This window comes from Chiloscyllium punctatum, chromosome 33 (assembly GCF_047496795.1).
Source record: "Chiloscyllium punctatum isolate Juve2018m chromosome 33, sChiPun1.3, whole genome shotgun sequence".
Classification (NCBI taxonomy): domain Eukaryota; kingdom Metazoa; phylum Chordata; class Chondrichthyes; order Orectolobiformes; family Hemiscylliidae; genus Chiloscyllium; species Chiloscyllium punctatum.
In genome coordinates this window covers 68,698,349-68,713,620 of record NC_092771.1, presented here as the reverse complement: position 1 = coordinate 68,713,620, position 15,272 = coordinate 68,698,349, and the positions used below count along the sequence as shown (strand labels likewise).

The 15,272-nt window shown below is 49.5% G+C and overlaps 1 long non-coding RNA gene across 1 annotated transcript in view; it reads left to right on the top strand.

Moving 5' to 3' along the window:
• Positions 1-1,900: 1,900 nt before the first annotated feature.
• The window catches only part of LOC140458619 (uncharacterized), a 29,519-nt gene continuing 16,147 nt past the window's right edge, over positions 1,901-15,272 (top strand). The window contains exons 1-2 of the long non-coding RNA XR_011953619.1: positions 1,901-2,051; positions 2,999-3,114. This is a non-coding gene — a long non-coding RNA (uncharacterized lncRNA). The remainder of the gene's footprint in view (positions 2,052-2,998; positions 3,115-15,272) is intronic.

Sequence of the window (15,272 nt, the reverse complement as noted above, 5' to 3'; positions counted from 1 at the left end):
ATGGAAAGATTCTTGGTAGTGTAGATGTGCAGAAGAATGTTGGAGGCCATGTACATAGATGCCTGAAAGTTGCCACCCAGGTGTACAGTACTGTTAAGGCGGCATACAGTGTGTTAGATTTCATTCATAGATGGATTGAGTTCTGGAGCCGCAATATCATGCCGCAACGATACAAAACACTGGTGCGGCCATATTTGGAATATTGTGTACAGTTCTGGTGCCCATATTTCGGGACGGATGTGGAAGCATGGGAAAAGGTGCAGAGGATGTTGTGTGATCTGGAGGGAAGGTCTTATGAGGAAAGGTTGAGAGACTTGAACGTGTTCTCATTGGCAAGAAGAAGGCTAAGAGAGGATTTGATAGAGACATACAAGATGATCAGTGGCTTAGATAGGGTAGACAGTGAAAGTCTTTTTCCTAGGATGATCACATTATTGTGTATGAGGCGGTATATCTGCAAATTGAGGAGTGATAGATTTAAGACAGATGTCAGAGGCAGGTTCTTTACTCAGAGTGATTAGGGCATGGAATCCACTACCTACTAATGTAGTTCACTCAGCCACGTTAGTGAGATTTAAACAATCTTTTAGATAAGCTCATGGGTGTTTTCAGGACAGTGTAGGGGGACGAGCTAAGAATAGTTCACAGGTTGGCACAACATCAAGGATCGAAGGGCCTGTTCTGCTGGATTGTTCTATGACTATTGTGCTACAAGAGATTTTTACTGTCTTAAACAGAGTGATGGATCTTGTATTGTGGGCTTACGAAGTGTCACTGATCTCTACCAAACATGTACGAGGTAGAGAATGCTGCCTGACCCGCTGCGCTTTTCCAGCAACACATTTTTCAGCTCTGATCTCCAGCATCTGCAGTCCTCACTTTCTCCATGTACGAGGTAGAGTCAGGGCAATAACAAGAGGCTGCAACAGGAGGGGGACAGGTAGCTCCATTCAAAACCCGACTCCTTCTCAACTGTTTTCACCACAAAAACCAAGCGCCTTTCAGAAAAGCACCTCTATATCCCACCACTTTGCCCTACAATCGTGGTATCTGGCTGTGCACTAAGAGCAGTGCAACAGTCTGTACTGGGACCATGAAACACTTGGTAAAGAGTCAAATCATCTGAGCATTGAGAGCCTCACCACATTGCATGCATTTTGTCTTGTTTTCACTCTGCTCCTGACTTCCCTTGGTTTTCCTGATGAACCTGCTAAAAGTTGTTATTGCATACATCTGCACAAGCTGTGAATTGAACCCAGGCCTCTCGATCCAAGATTCGGGATATTTTCACCGCGTCACAAAACATCGACTTGAACTTCCTTTATCCCTTGCCTGGTCAGTCACACCTGATTCAACTCTGCAATTGGGAGGAAGGGGCGGAACAGGAGGACGGAGGAGCGGCCGGTCCTTTAACCATAGTGAATGAGGAGAGGGGCCAAAGAATTCTCGGGAGTGAACGCTTCAAGATTGGTCAGAGAGCAAACTATTTTGCAGGATTGATCATTCTCACGACATAGTGGAGCATTAAACGTCTCTCATAAATCAATGTGAGGTTTTAAAAAATACTGTAGTTTAAATGTAAATCTGATAACGTACATATTTCCGATCGATTTACACTACTCGAGTAAAAAACTTCTTTTCAAACTCCCAGAACAGTTGGTAATTTACATACCTGGCCGGTATGGTTGATTTGGACCAGACAATTTGCATGTTATACATCTCCATGATTATAACTCGACAAAGCAATTGTTAATGACTAATATTTTACCCATAAGTCTTTGCAGTTATGAATATTCTCTCTGAATTCACAGATAACCTCAGACGCATGCGCGGTTTGGTTTCCATGCAGAGCATGCGCAGTGTCACATTGGTCAGGACACAGAGAGAGAGAGACATGGAGCTACTTTCTCCGGCAGCGGCTGCGATCGGTTCCAGAGAGCGGCGCTCAGAGCCAGTGTGTGGGAGCCTCGCCGGGAGAAAGGAGCGGAGAGAATTCACAAGTCCTGCATAAAGGTTAAAAAAAAAACTCGTAGAAGACCCTCCAGGCCCGGGTAAGGAGGTGGCGGTCTCTGATCAGGGAAGGGGCCCAGGGTCACGGCCGCCATTTGTTTGAGGGAAGTGGAAGCTCAGGGCCGCCATCTTGAGAAGGTCAAGGTGCAGGAGGGCGGGGCTCTCGGGGTCTGTAGAACAATCAGAGGAAAGGGAAGCCCCATTGTTATTGATTAATTCCACGAACACAGCGTCACTGGGCGATCCTGCAGGAATATCCTCTCTCAGTCCTGCTGGGATGTTTCACCCCATCAGAACCAGGAGCTCTCCTCCTCTCTCAGCTCCCCTTCTGTCCTTCCTGCAGCATCTGTCCCCTGGAACATTGAGCTGCCTGTCCTGTCCCTCCCTCAGCTGTTGTTTCTGTAATACCTGTGATATCCCAGTCCCATCTCAGATTACTTCACTAAAGACAGGAATTCACCCGATGGATGTTTCTTAACATCAGCAATTGTTTAATACTTATTTACAGGTTTTTAATTACATCGTTTTTGAAACATTTACTTCCCATTCAATCATTTGCAATGGTGGGATTTGAACCTGTGTCCAGAGAACACTTGCTGAGTTTCTGGATAAATTGTCACACAATATTGCCACTAGGCCTTCACTTCACCTGCTCACAGTTTGTATATCCCAGTGCAACATGAATCAAAACCCTTTCTTCCTGCACAATTGTTTGACTCGGCATTCTAGTGATGTGACTCAGTACCTCTCCCTGTGGTATCCCTCACTGTGTGGGTCTAATTGCTGCCTCTGTCAGCATCTCTCACTTCTGAAGCTACTCCAGATCATGAGCAAACAGAATTCTCCACTCCAGAGAGATGAGGCAGCACAGGTCAGGAATGTAGACTGGGATTTTCCAGATATCTGTGGGCTCAGTGCCATTCTATATGTGTAACCCTCAAAGCATTAGTCTAATTTCCCATTCTGCCTATTTCTGTGTCTTCTACAGGTACTCATGAAGTTCCTGACTCAATAGACTTGCCAAGTGCTGGTTGGGACGATGGTTGGTCAGCCAGAAAGACAAAGTCAGGGAGGTCGGGAGTCTTCAATAAATCCTGCTGCCAGGTAAGATCATTCCATTGCACAGAGCAGAAAGTAATAAGGGGGATCCAAACATCAGCTAACAAGGCATGACATAGAGAAAGTGCTGGAGGGGGAGCACAGTGCAGACTCACCCCAGGCTCAATCACCACGCCTGCTGCAAGTTTTGTTATAATTAGACAGCATCGGGAGTTCCCAGGTATCAGTCCAGGCCTGTGCTTTCTTAGGGAGCATCAGAACAACTGAGGGGACAGCAGGCCTCCCCCGAGAGGGTGGTAATGCTGCCTGGGATCTTTCTGTTCCCTATTCCCTCTCCAACACTGTATCTATGGCTTGTATTGAGGACCAGTGTCTTCAATCATTCTAACTCCTATAACAGTTCCTATCTCTGTCATCTCCTCCCCTCTCACCAATTATTTCACATATTTGAAACCTCCAGTCCAGATGACCATCCGTATCGCTGTAACTTGCTTCAGTCTCTACAACATGCCTTGTCTCGATAGTCTCCTCCTCCAATAACTGGAGACATCGGGTCTGTTTCTGTGTGGCATGACTCTTCGGCCAAGGTTCCCTAAATGGAATGAGTCGGGTTTGCCTGTGTTTGGCTCATATCCCTTCATACCTTCTCCTCTCCATGTACCTGCCCGAGTGTCTTTTCCATGTTGTAATTGTACTTGTTTTTACCATTTCCTCTGGCAGTCCATTCCGTCTATGCACCATCCTCTGTGGATAATGTTGCCCCTCAGCTCCCTCTTTAAATCCTTGTTCTCTTACCTCACATTTATGCCTCTAGGTTTGGACTCACCTACCCTTGGCTATTCACCTTACTTAGACCGTACATGATTTCATAAACCTTTATAAGGTCACCCCGTGGCCTCCTCTGCCCAGGAGAAATATTGACGACAGTGTTACCAATATCTCCAACTCATGTACTCAATGCTCTGACCAATGAAGACAAGTGTGCCAATTGCCGCTTTCAACACCCTGTCGCCCTGTGATGCCAGTCCAAGGAACAATGTAACTGCACCCCTTGGTCTCTCCCTTTTCTCCAACACTGTCCAGGGGCCCAACCATTACCCGTGTTAGTCCTCCTTGGTTTGTCTGAACTAAATCCAACACCTGAATTAAACTCCATCTTTCATTCCTTGGCCCACTGACCCAGTTGATTAACATCCCCTTTGATAACTATATTCCCTGCCCACTCTTCCACTAATCTTGGTATCCACAAACATACTAACAGGGACTCCTATATTTTCACTCAGATTGTTTATGTAAATGGTGCACAACAGTGGTCCCAGCACCAATCCTTCCAGCACACTGCTGGTCAGAGGCCTCCAGTCTGAACAACAACCCTCTCCCCCCACCCTCTGTCTCCCACTGTCATCCTATTTTGTGTCCAGTTGGCTAGCTCTCCCTGATCCCTTGTGATCTACCCTTACTAACCAATGTATCATGCTACACCCTGAACAAGGGTTTGTGGAAGCCAGAAACAACGTCTGTTGCTCTCCCTTCGTCTATCTTTTTGGTCACATCTTGAGCAAACTCCAGTCAAGTTTGTGAGACATGTTTTCCCACGCACAAAGTCATGCTGGCTGTCCGTAATCAGGCCTTATCTTTCCAAATGCATGTAAGGCCTACCTCTCAGAATGACCTCCAATAACTGACCCACCCTGTTGTCTTGCTCATCAGTCTGTAGCTCCCTGGCTTTCTCTTGCAGCCTTTCTGAATGAATGACACAACATTATAATTATAGTCAGAGTCATACCGTACTATTTGGTTAATGCTATCCATACTCTAAAACTGATCTCATTCCACCTGACTGTTCCTGGATCATATCCCTTCAAACCTTTCCTATTCCTGTACTAACCCAAATGTCTTTTAAACATTGTAATTGTCCCCATGTTCACTCCTTCCTTGGGAAGTTCATTTCACACACAACCCACCCTCTGTGTAACAATGTGCCTCATGTCTTTTATTTTATATGTCTCTCCACTAAACTTAAAAATGTAGTGCCTTGTCTTGAAACTCCCCTGTCCATGGGAAAAGACAACTCCCATTAACTCTATCTATCCCCCTCATGATTTTATAAACTGCTATGATGTTATCTGTCAACATTCAGGTTTCAGTGAAAAATACCAACCTATTCAGCCTTTCTTTATACTGAAGCCTTTCGTACCCAGCCACATCCCAGTAAATCTCCTCCCAACCCTTTCCAGCTTAATAATATCCTTCCTATAACTGGGCGACCAGAACTGGACACAGTATTCCAGAAGAGGACTCACCAATGGCTTGTATAATCTCAATGCGACTACTCAACTCCTATGTCCAAAGGACTGAGCAATGAAAGCAAGTGAGGCAAGCACCTTTTTTTAAACTATCCTGTCTCTCCATGTTGCAAATTTCAATGAATTATGTAGCTGAACCCTGAGGTCCCTCTGTTCTACAACACTACTGAAGGTCCTCCCATTAATTGTATAAGTCCTGCCAGTGTTTGTTGTTCCAAATGCATTACCTCACATTTATTCAGATTGAACTCCATCTACAGTTTTTCAGCCATTCACACAATTCATCAGGATCCCTTTGTAATCTCAGAAAACCTTCTTCACTGTCCACAATGCCACCCTCCAGTCTAACAGCCTATCATACATAGCACTCTATGGTACAAATATCTCTGCTAGGGGCCCTACAATTTCTTCACCAGCTTCCCACAATGTCCTGAGATCCATTTGATCAGGTCCTGGGGATTTATCTACCTTTGTGTTTTAAAACCTCCAGCACCTCCTTTTCTATAATGTGGACTCATTTCAAGACATTGAGTCATAGAGATGTACAGCACGGAAACAGGCCCTTCGGACCAACTCCTGCATGACGTTTCTAGTCACATTTGCCACAATTTTGCCAATATCCCTCTGAACCCTTGCTATTCATACACCCATCCACATGCCTTTTAAATGTATATCTGTCAGCCTCCACTATTTGCTCTGGCAGCTTATTCCATCCACTCTGTGGGAGACCATTGTCCTTTAGACCCCTTTGAAAAGTTTCCCTCGCCTGGGGAAAAGACCTTGTCTATTGACCCTATCGATGACCATCATGATTTTAAACACCTTTTATCAGTTAACTCCTCAGCCTCCCATGTTCAAGTAAAAACAGCCCCAGCCTATTCAGGCTTTTCCCTGAAGCGCAAACCCTCCAACCCTGGCAACATCTTTGGTCATTTCTTCTGAACCCTTTCAGGTTCCACGACATCCTTCCGATGGCATTGAGACCTGAATTGCACACAGTATTCCAATAGTAGTCAGGCCAAACACTGTTTAGTTCCCTGAGCGCCCCAGTCTTTATCCACAGTAAGTTCCAAAGTGAAATATTTGTTTTGGATCTTGTAGTTTCACACATCGTTGCCTTCATTGATCATTAAGGAGACCGGGTTTGTCCCGAGCTCTTCTTTTGCTCTTAATACACTTGTAGAGTCTCTTTGGATTCTCCTTAACTTTCTCTGCCAAAGTGATCTCATGTTCCCTTTTTACATTCCTGATTTCCATCCTAAGTGTATTCCTACAGCCCCGATGCTCCTGAAGGGATTCCCTTGAGTCAGCCAGTTATATCTGACATGTGACCCCTTTTTTTCTTGACCACAGCCCAGAAACTCAGCCAGTGTTTCCTAATTCAGTCAGCATTGAGCTGCACACTAACAGGAACACGCTGGCGCTGAACGCTCCTTTTATCTCGGTTTTAAAATATTCCTACTTGCCCAGACTTCCCTTTACCTGCAAATAGCCTCCCCAGATCTACTTTAAAAATTCCTGTCTAATACTATCTTGCTCCATTGAATAACTTTAACTTGTGGACCAGGCCTGTCCTTTTCCATCGCTATTTTCAAACTAATACAATTGTGGTAACTTTCCAAAGGGCTCTGCCACTAACACCTAAGTCCCGTTCCCGACCTTGTTTCCCAAGGGGAGGTCAGGTTTAGCCCCATTCTCCAGTTGGGCCACTTACATAATGACTGGGAGTTTTCGGAACACACTTAACAAATTCCTTCCTTCCAAATGCTTAACACAGTAACAATCCCAGTCCAGGTTTGGAACAGTTAAGATCCCCTATTATTCTCAGAGATATCTGAAATCTCCTGACATATTTGCTCCTCCATCTCCCATTGCCTATCGCTGTAGTACGACCGTAGAAAACTAATGACCAATTTTTATTTCTCAGTTCCACTAATATCGTTTAACTGGGCGATCCTACATGAATCCTCCCTCTAGGTACTGCTGGGATGTTTCCCCCAATCAAACCCACCAGCTCTCCTCCTGTTTTGCCTCCTGTTCTATCCTTCCTGTAGTATCTGTCTCCAGAACATTGAGCTGCTGCTCCTGTTGCTCCCTCAGCTGTGTTTCTGTAATATCTATGGGATCCCAATCCCATGTTCCCATCCATACTCTGGGTTCATCTGCCTTATCTATCTGGCCCTTTGCATTGAAATAACTTCAGTTTAATCCACCAGTTTTCCCTAATTGTCTGCTATGTTCTTGCCTGCCTTGTCTACTTGCATTGCTCTCTCGAACATTTGTACCAGCCTCAACTTTCTTTCTGGCCTTACGAATCTTTGGGGTCACACAGCCCTGCCAGATGAGTTTAAATCCCCTCGAGCAGCTCCAGCAACGTTCCCCACCAGGATGTGGGTCCCCCTCCTGCTCCCAGTTCAGGTGTATTCCCCACCCTGTCTACCTGTGCTGACACCTTCAGACATCCAGGGACTTGCTCACCAAGGTCCCTGTATTCCTCACTACACCAGGAGGACCTACCATTCATGATGGATATCATTTGTTTATTAGACTTCCCACAGTGCATGACCTCACAGTGATCAGAAGTAAACTCTGTCTCCCATTACCCTGCTCAGTTTATCATCTGATCGATATCAGACTGCAGCCTGAGACCACCCCGCTCACTGTGGACAATACCCTCACCTTTCATGTTATCTGCAAACCTACTAATGTTACCTTCTGCTTTCACATCCGAGTGATTAATGTCCATAAGGAACAGCAATGGCTCCTGCACAGATCCCTGTGGTACACCTGCTGGGCAAAGGCTTTCAATCACAAAACCAACCCTCCACCAATTGTGGACCCAATTTACCAACTTACCTTGGATCCCATGGGATCTTCCCTTTGGGACCAGCCTTCCGTGTGGGATCTTGTCAAAGACCTTAATGAACTCCATATAAACCACACCATCTGCACTGCCCTCATCAATATCAGAGGACAGTCGTCTCGCAAATCCATACAGACAATCCCTAATGAAATTGCGGGGGTATCCGTTTTTGGCGAATACATTGTATAGGTGTTCTTCTTCCTCTTTTTGCAGTTCTGGTGTACTGCAGTGTGTTGTGGCCCTTTTGAACAGTGTCTTGATGCAACTTCTTTTGTGTGTGTTGGGGTGGTCGCTTTCGTAGTTTAGGACTTGGTCTGTGTGTGTGTCTTTCCTGTAAACCTTTGTGGTGAATTCTCCATTTGGTGTTCTCTGTACAGTCACGTCTAAGAATGGGAGTTGGTTGTCCTTTTTTTCCTCTCTCGTGAATCGGATTCCTGTGAGTGTGGCGTTGATGATCCGGTGTGTGTTCTCTATTTCTGTGTTTTTAATGATTACAAAGGTGTCATCCACATATCTGACCCAGAGTTTGGGTTGAATTTGCGGTAAGACTGTTTGTTCTAATCTTTGCATTACCGCTTCTGCTATGAGTCCAGAGATGGGTGAGCCCATGGGTGTTCCGTTGATTTGTTCATATATTTGGTTGTTGAATGTGAAGTGTGTTGTGAGGCACATGTCCAGTAGTTTGAGTATGCCGTCTTTGTTGATAGGTTCACCGTCCTGTTGTCTGTTCTGTATGTCCAGCAGGGTGGCTATTGTTTCTCTGGCTAGGGTTTTGTCGATAGAGGCGAACAGTGCTGTTACATCGAATGAGACCATATTTTCTTCCTTGTCTATGTGTATATTTCTGATGATGTCCAAGAATTCCTGTGTTGACTGTACAGAGTGTCTGGATCCGCTGATCAGGTGTTTCAGTTTCTGCTGTAGTTCTTTAGCCAGTTTGTGTGATGGTGTCCCTGGTAGTGATACTATGGGTCTGAGTGGGATGTCTGGTTTGTGCACTTTAGGTAGTCCATAGAATCTGGGGGTGTTGTTGCTTTCAGGTTTCATTCTCTGTAGGTCAAACCTGGTTATCTGCCCGTTTATTTTTTGGAGGTTTCTCAGTGTGTTGTTTATCCTATTGGTGAGCTGCGGGGTGGGGTCAAACTCCACGCAATTTCATCCACAGATGCTTCAGGGAAAGACAACGGAATGAAGACATGCCACGACCCAAAGGACTAGCCACATTACCATACATCAAGAACATTTCAGAACTGACAGCCAGACTACTGTGACCACTAGGACTCATAACAGCACACAAACCAACAGCCACACTCAGACAACAACTCACCAGAACGAAGGACCCGATACCCAACATGAGCAAAACCAACGTAGTGTACAAAATCCCATGCAAGGACAGCACAAAACACTACATAGGACAAACAGGAAGACAGCTACCGATCCGCATCCATGAACACCAACTCGCCACGAAACGACACGACCAGCTATCCTTAGTAGCCACACACGCAGATGACAAGCAACGTGAGTTCGACTGGGACAACACTACTATTATAGGCCAAGGCAAACAGAGAACAACCAGAGAATTCCTAGAGGCACGGCACTCATCCACAGATTCAATCAATAAGCACATTGACCTGGACCCAATATACCGGCCACTGCAGCGGACAGCTGGAACTGACAATCAGAAGCGGTAGATACAAACCACTATAAATGCCAGAGGAAACATCACAGAAGCGCTTCACAGGAGGCTCCCAAGCACTGAGGATGTCACCTAGACAGGGGACGAAACGTCTGTAACACAAATTCCCAGCTCGGTGAACAGAACCACAACAACGAGCACCCGTGCTACAAATCTTCTCACAAACTTTGAAGCCCTTTAGACTCTACAAAGCTCCGTCATGAACAAGCCACCATCTCTCTATTTCCTTTGCCCTCTTCAGTGTCTGCAACACTCTCTGTATCTTTCAGTAACGTTCTTTAGTTACTGCAGGTCTGCGTCGCTCCCCCGATAACCTGTTCCATCCCCTACAGCTCCCTCAATCACTGTAACACCCTCTGCTCTGTCTCATCCTCCTCTTTCCCACTGTCTTCCAGGCACAACGGCGATCCTGTAAGAGAGCAGTGCGGAATGGGGTGTTATAAATCTCAGCTGAGGCTTGAGGCCTACCATTACTTGAGAGTCACAAAGGGAGGGAACCTGAGAGAGAGCAGCACAAAACGGGAGAATATAAATCAGTAGGGAGGGTCAAGGCCGACTGGGACTTGGATTTGGATAAAAAGCAGAGCAGGAGGCTCAAAATCAGCACCGAGTCACAGACGGAGTGACTGTGTGAGGGAGCAACTTGGAGCAGGAGCTTGAGGCTGACCCCCACCTGGGAGAATATAAATCCACACTGAGGATCGAGGCCTAGTTGTACCTGGGAGTCACAGAGACGGTGACCCTGTGAGGGAGCAGACTGGAGTGAGAGCTGGATGATTACACGTCCGAGGAGACACATTACTGTGTGTGCACGTGTACCTCCATTGTTCTGTGTTTGTGTGTGTTTGTGTGTATGTCCACTTCCCTCGCTGTGTGTGTGTGTAACTCTTCTCAGTGTGTGTGTTTGTCCCTCCCTCGCTGTGTGTGTGCGTGTCCCTCCCTCGCTGTGTGTGTGCGTGTCCCTCCCTCACTGTGTGTGTGTGTGTGTGTGTCCCTCCCTCGCTGTGTGTGTGCGTGTCCCTCCCTCACTGTGTGTGTGTGTGTTTGTGTGTGCTTATATCTGCGTGTCACCCTCCCTCACTTTGTGTGTGTGTTTGTCCCCTTGCTGTATGTGTGTGTGTGTGTGTGTGTGTGTGTGTGTGTGTGTCCCCACTCGCTTTCTGAGCACATGTCCCACCCTCGCTGTGTGTGTGCGTGTCCCACCCTCGCTGTGTGTGTGCGTGTCCCTCTTGCAGTGTGTGAGGGTGTCTGTATGCGTATCACTCACTCACTGTGTGTCTGTGTGTCCCTCCCTTGCTGTGTGAGCGTTTGTGTGCGTGTCCCTCTCTCACTGTCTGCGCGTCGCTCTTGCTGTGTGTGCTGCTCCCTCCCTCGCTGTGTGAGTGTGCGTGTCCCTCCCTCGCTGTGTGAGTGTGCGTGTCCCTCCCTCGCTGTGAGTGTGCGTGTCCCTCCCTCGCTGTGAGTGTGCGTGTCCCTCCCTCGCTGTGAGTGTGCGTGTCCCTCCCTCGCTGTGAGTGTGCGTGTCCCTCCCTCGCTGTGAGTGTGCGTGTCCCTCCCTCGCTGTGAGTGTGCGTGTCCCTCCCTCGCTGTGAGTGTGCGTGTCCCTCCCTCGCTGTGAGTGTGCGTGTCCCTCCCTCGCTGTGAGTGTGCGTGTCCCTCCCTCGCTGTGAGTGCGCGTGTCCCTCCCTCGCTGTGAGTGCGCGTGTCCCTCCCTCGCTGTGAGTGCGCGTGTCCCTCCCTCGCTGTGCGTGCGCGTGTCCCTCCCTCGCTGTGCGTGCGCGTGTCCGTGTGTCCCTCACTGTGAGTGTATTTTTGTGTGTCCCTCCCTCACTGTGCGTGCGCGTGTCCCTCCCTCGCTGTGCGTGCGCGTGTCCCTCCCTCGCTGTGCGTGCGCGTGTCCGTGTGTCCCTCACTGTGAGTGTATTTTTGTGTGTCCCTCCCTCGCTGTGAGTGCGCGTGTCCCTCCCTCGCAGTGCGTGCGCGTGTCCCTCCCTCGCTGTGCGTGCGCGTGTCCGTGTGTCCCTCACTGTGAGTGTATTTTTGTGTGTCCCTCCCTCGCTGTGAGTGCGCGTGTCCCTCCCTCGCAGTGCGTGCGCGTGTCCCTCCCTCGCTGTGCGTGCGCGTGTCCGTGTGTCCCTCACTGTGAGTGTATTTTTGTGTGTCCCTCCCTCGCTGTGAGTGCGCGTGTCCCTCCCTCGCAGTGCGTGCGCGTGTCCCTCCCTCGCTGTGCGTGCGCGTGTCCGTGTGTCCCTCACTGTGAGTGTATTTTTGTGTGTCCCTCCCTCGCTGTGCGTGCGCGTGTCCCTCCCTCGCTGTGCGTGCGCGTGGTCCTCCCCGCTGTGATTGCACGTGTCCGTGGAGTGCTACTTTTGTCCGTTGTCCCTCCTCGCTGTGAGTTGCGCGTGTCCCTCCCTCGCTGTGAGTGTGCGTGTCCCTCCCTCCGTTGTGTGTGTCCCTCCCTTGCATGTCTCCTCACTCTTGCAGTGTGTGCGTGTCCCCCACTCGTGTGTGAATGGCCCTCTCTCGCTGTGTGTATGCGTGGCCCTCCCTTGCTGCGTGTCTCTCGCTCGCTGTGTGTGTGTGTGTGCGCGCGCGCATGTCCCTTCCTCGTTGTATGTGTGTACGAGTCACACCATCACAGTATGTGTTTGTGTGTCCCCACTTCACTGCGTGTTCCTCACTCGCTGTTTGTGTGTGTGTGTCACTCCCTCGCGTTGTGTGTTTGTGTCACTCTCTCTCTCTTGCTCTGTGTGTGTGCGTGTCCCTCCCTCATCGTGTGTGTGCGTGTCCCTCCCTCATCGTGTGTGTGCGTGTCCCTCCCTCATCGTGTGTGTGCGTGTCCCTCCCTCATCGTGTGTGTGCGTGTCCCTCCCGTCGCTGTGTCTGTGTGTGTCCCTCCCGTCGCTGTGTCTGTGTGTGTCCCTCCCTCGCTCTGTGTGTGTATGTGCCTCTCCCTCGCTCTGTGTGTGTATGTGCCTCTCCCTCGCTCTGTGTGTGTATGTGCCTCTCCCTCGCTGTGTGTGTGTGTGTGTGTGTCCCTCCCTCGCTGTGTGTGGGTGTGTGTGTGTGTGTCCCCTCCCTCGCTGTGTGTGTGTCCCCTCCCTCGCTGTGTGTGTGTGTGTGTGTGTCCCCTCCCTCGCTGTGTGTGTGTGTGTGTGTCCCCTCCCTCGCTGTGTGTGTGTGTGTGTGTGTGTGTGTGTGTCCCTCCCTCGCTGTGTGTGTGTGTGTGTCTCCCTCCCTCGCTGTGTGTGTGTGTGTGTGTGTGTGTGTGTGTGTGTGTGTGTCTGTCCATCCCTCGTTGTCTGTGTGTGTGCGTGTGCCTCCCTTTCTGTGTATGTGTGTGTCCTCCCTCGCTGTGTGTGTGTGTGTGCATGTCCCTCACTGTGTATGTGTCAGTAACCCCTGTGTGTGTGTGTGTGTCTCTTGTTGTGCGTGTGTAAGTACATGTCCCCCCTTGCTGTGTGTGCGTGTCCCTCCCATGCTGTGTGTACATGTCCTTCTCTCCCTTGCTCTGTGTGTGTGTGCGCGTGTCCCCCTCCTGCTGTGAGTGTGTGTCTCTCTTGATATGTATGTGAGTCTCACTCGTCACTGTGTGTCTGGGTGTCCCTCCCTCGCTGTGTGTCTGCGTGTATCCCCTTAACTGTATGTGTGTGTGTGTGTGGCCCTCCCTCGCTGTGTGTGCATGTGTTGCCCCCTCGCTATGTGTATGTGTGTGTGTGTCCCACCCTCGCTGTGTGTGTGTGTGTCCGCGCGCGCGTCCCTCCCTTGCCGTGTATTTGTGTGTCCTTCTCTCGCTGTGTGCCTGTATTTGTGGGCTTGTGCATGCACATGTCCCCCTCTTGCTGTGAGTATGTGTGTCCCTCTTGCAGTGTATGTGAGTGTCCCTCCCTCGCTGTGTATGTGTGTGTCACTCCCTCACGGTGGATCTGTGTGTCCTTCTCACGCTGTGTGAGTGTGTGTGTGTGTCCCTGCCTCACTGTGTGTCTGGGTGTATCCCCTTAACTGTGTGTATGTGTGTGTGTCCCTCCCTTGCTTTGTGTGTGTGAGACCCTCTTGCTGTGTGTGCACGTCACTCCCTCGCTGTGTGTGTGTGTGTGTCCATCCCTTGTGTGTGTGTGTGTGTGTGTGTGTGTGTGTCCCTCCCTTGCTCTTTGTGTATATCCCCATCACTGCGTGTGCGCATCTCCCCTCACTGTGTGAGTGCATGTCCCCCCTTGCTGTGTGTGTCCCTCCCTTGCCGTGTCTGTGCATGTCCTCTTTCGATGCGTGTGTGTGCCCCCTCTTAATTTCTGTGCACTTGCCCTCCCCCTCGCCATGTGTGTGCTTGTCCCTCCTTCCCTGTGTGTGTGTGCCCCTCCCTTGCTGTGTGTGTTTGTGTATGACCCTCCTTCGCTGTGTGTGTGCATGTCTTTCCCTCCCTCCCTCGCTCCGTGTGTGTGTGTGTGTGTGTGTGTGTGTGTGTGTGTGTCTGTCTGTCTGTCCCTCCCTCCCTCCCTGTGTGTGTGTACGTTTCCCTCCCTCGCTGTTTGTGTGTCTCTCGCTCACTGTGTGTGTGTCCCCCTCTTGCTGTGCGTGTGTGTGTGTGTGGCCCTCTATCGCTGTGTGTGCATGTGTTGCCCCCTCGCTACATGTATGTGTGTGTGTGTCTCTCCCTCGCTGTGTGTGTGTGTGTGTGTGTGTGTGTGTGTGTGTGTGTGTCCGCGCGCGCGTCCCTCCCTTGCTGTGTATTTGTGTGTCCTTCTCTCGCTGTGTGCCTGTATTTGTGTGCTTGTGCATGCACATGTCCCCCTCTTGCTGTGAGTATGTGTGTCCCTCTTGCAGTGTATGTGAGTGTCCCTCCCTCGCTCTGTGTGTGTGTGTGTGTGTGTGTGTGTGTGTGTGTGTGTGTCACTCCCTCACGGTGGATCTGTGTGTCCTTCTCACGCTGTGTGTGTGTGTGTGTGTGTGTGTGTGTGTGTGTGTGTGTGTGTGTGTGTCCCTGCCTCACTGTGTGTCTGGGTGTATCCCCTTAACTGTGTGTATGTGTGTGTGTCCCTCCCTTGCTTTGTGTGTGTGAGACCCTCTTGCTGTGTGTGCACGTCACTCCCTCGCTGTGTGTGTGTGTGTCCGTCCCTTGTGTGTGTGTGTGTGTGTGTATGTGTGTCCCTCCCTTGCTCTTTGTGTATATCCCCGTCACTGCGTGTGCGCATCTCCCCTCACTGTGTGAGTGCATGTCCCCCCTTGCTGTGTGTGTCCCACCCTTGCCGTGTCTGTGCATGTCCTCTTTCGCTGTGTGTGTGTGCCCCCTCTTAATTTCTGTGCACATGCCCTCCCCCTCGCCATGTGTGTGCTTGTCCCT